The sequence below is a fragment of the Nothobranchius furzeri genome, chromosome 6, assembly GCF_043380555.1.
Source record: "Nothobranchius furzeri strain GRZ-AD chromosome 6, NfurGRZ-RIMD1, whole genome shotgun sequence".
NCBI classification, from domain to species: Eukaryota; Metazoa; Chordata; class Actinopteri; order Cyprinodontiformes; family Nothobranchiidae; genus Nothobranchius; species Nothobranchius furzeri.
In genome coordinates, this window is record NC_091746.1 from 82,577,798 (window position 1) to 82,581,201 (window position 3,404).

Sequence of the window (3,404 nt, forward strand, 5' to 3'; positions counted from 1 at the left end):
GTTTCTGGGCATAGTTGAAAGCTAAGCCAACAAAATGTCAGCTAAAGTGCGCCTAAATAGTATAAATCACGATTTAGGCTCAATTTAAGGAACCCGGAAACGTAAACTCAAAGCGTGCAAGATTCGTTTAGCAGCACTTCCGCAAATATAGAACGCTCGACGCTCATTGGCTCGTGGAAAAGACGGACAGACACTTGATTCGTCACTTGTCCTGTCAATCATAATACGGGAACGTCATGATTGATTTTAGATTCACACAGAAAACCAACATTTTGATGAACGTGTTTGACTATTTTGTTTAAAACAAAACATCAAAAGACAGTATTTTATGTGAGTTATCGTGTTTGTCCTGAATTCAAATAAATAAAGAAATAAACATGTTCAAATTTAAGTTTTTCATATTAGCATAGCCTTTAGAAGTTTTTTTTATTAATTTATTATTGCTTTTAAAAGTAATAATTAAAATTAAACTATTGTCACATAAGATTTATATGACCTTGTGGACTATACTGTTATATCTAAAAAAGTATGAACAATGCAAGCCAAAAATACCTTCCTGCAAGTTTAAATAAAAGTTTTATAAAATGACAAAATAAATATGAATTAAAGGGACATGAATTATTTATAAAACCTAGACATAGGTTAATTGAAAAGAAGCATTGTGTCTCAATAAATGCAGTAAAAATATGGAATAAATTGAGTGCAGAAATCAAAGATGCAAAAACAATATTTACTTTAAAAAACGATTCAAACTGGAATGCTGAACTCATATAGTTCTGTTATATAAACAAGTGAGGGAAGAGAGGAGAGGAGGGGGGACGGGGGAGGGAAAGAAAAGGGGGAAAATGTATGCATATGTCTAGTATATAAGTTTGTATGTATGTGTATGTAGGAATGTAAATATTCTTCTTTTGTGTTAATTTTTGGTGATTTTTTTAAGAAATTGAAATTTTGTTAAACAATCATTCTAGCAATCACTATGTTTAACATTCATTTAAAATTATACTGTTATTTCATTTGTATTAGCATTATTAGAGTTAAAAGGGGCAGGCAAGATGTTTTTCTTCTTTCGGTCCCCTTTTCATTTTGGTTTTAGTATTTTACTTTTGTACATAGTTCATTTTTTCTTTTTATATGAATAAATGAAAATAAAGTTTGAAAAAAATGTTTAAGTTATATAAACTGTTGGATATTCAGCTTTCAAATTCCAAAATTTGACAAACAGACAGACAGACAGACAATACAAAGACTTTATTTTGAATAGTTTTATTTAAAAAGTTTAGTGGAAGTGCATTTTTGTTCCATAAGTGTCCATTTGAGCTATTTTAGTCCTTTTTGCGCCTCACTGGATGTGGCACCTCTCCAGTCCCTTGCCAGACTTCCTGGCCGGTCCGGTGACTTGTTTGAGGTCAGTTGTGAAGCTCGGCCGACGGGCCAGCGGGTACAGGGTGCCACAGGGATCATCTCGTCCCGCCACCCATCTCCTCTTCCACGCAGAGAGCTCCGTACGCATGGCCTGGTACGACCGGAGGGACACTTTGCGGTGCTGAGATGGACCAGTTTCAAATATATTTTCTTGTTCTACTATTTTAGTCACACACTTTCTTATAAACTGTGGAAAACTGGAATAAAAAGCCAAGGTAAAAGTGGATTTCCATAACAAAGGTAAGAATGCTCTCAGCTGAATTTGACCTGGCAGGTTTATCCAGAGCTTGGGAGAGCCGGTCAACTCAGATCTTCAGCCTAGTTTTAGAAACATCGAGCATCCTGGCATCCAATAAAGCAAATTCTGATGTAAAATTAAAACTGTTCTGAACATGTCCTGATCAACTCGTTGGCTTGTTATGCATATGAAACCAGAAGATTGTTTAAGTTTTAAGGTATGACCTTGATTTGCTGTTTCTTTTTGAAGGTCATGATTCCTCACCGTCTTTTGTTCTCCATGAAGAGCAGCATGCAGCTTGTGTCTCCTCTGCTTTTCAAAAGCAATATTCTAAGCTTGCTTTATCTTTCCTCTCTAAGAACTCTTCTGCTACTGCTGGACGGTAGATTAAAAACCGAATGAATACATTGGATGCATGGGTTGGAGTTGGTTTCTATACTAATTGTTCCCACACTGCAGCAGCACCTCGGTCAAGAGAAACTTAATTCATGACCCTGAATGCCTCTTAAATTGAATGATTGCCCAGCTGCAGGCCAGCAACAACAGCTCCAGTGGGCCAACATCGGGATTTATGCTTTCATGCCTGATACCTGAATTAGAGAAAATATCTAGCTGTTTTTAAGCTCTTGTGCATTAAAACCAGGCTAACACCTGGGTTTGTTTCTTTAGTGCATTTGTCACCAGAAATTAGATCTCCTAATCTTGTCAAATTTGCTGCCAACAGAAGCCTCATTTCTGAGGCCTCTATGTTGAAGTTGTGCTGTGAAACAAGCCAGATCAGAGATGAATAGCTGCAGACAGACATGCACAATTAGCCAATAATTTTATTCAGGTGTTTCCACTTTTCCCGTTCAGATCGAGGTGAGTTGTGTCTTTGTGCTGCAGGTTTACAAACTCTCTAATCGTTTCACAGACCCCTTCAGAATGGAAAATAGTTTTTACTGCTGCACCCCAACAACTGTTGCCACTATTACTCACTGCCTGTTTATGTCCCCTCCTCCACCAAATCAACACCACATGGCAACGCTGTGTATCAAGTGTTGATTTACTGTATCAGGAGGTCGAGACTGCAGCTGTTTTGATCTGCGTTCAGACTCTGCTTGATTTTGTTTGGACAGAAAGCCCAGACATCAAAAGGAAGGAAACAGTTTGAATGAATCTGGTTGTGCTTAAATAAGTGGATTTCATTAAATCTTTTGATTTTGCTGTAATCGTTGATATCTGACACTTTAAACGCTTGCAACAGTGTAAACACAGGCATGCAGACAGGAGGCAAAGAGGCTGTAAGACATTCAGAGGTGGGGTTTAATGTAGCTTTAGGGCAAGGCAATACATACATATATATATATATATATATATATATATATATATATGCGCTGTTGTTTCTGCTCTGATCGCCGGCGTCGGTGAGTACGCTGGTCCTGCTGCTGTTTTCTTCTCTGCTCGTCGGCGTCTGCTCTGCTCGTCGGCGTCTGCGCTGCTCGTCGGCGTCTGCGCTGGTCCTGCTGCTGTTTTCTGCACTGCTCATCGGCGTCGGCGACTGCGCTGATCCTGCTGCTGTTTTCTGCTCTGCTCGTAGGCGTCGCCGACTGCGCTGGTCCTGCTGCTGTTTTCTGCTCTGCTCGTCGGCGACTGCGCTGGTCCTGCTGCTGTTTTCTGCACTGCTCATCGGCGTCGGCGACTGCGTTGATCCTGCTGCTGTTTTCTGCTCTGCTCTTGGCGTCTGCGACTGCGCTGGTCT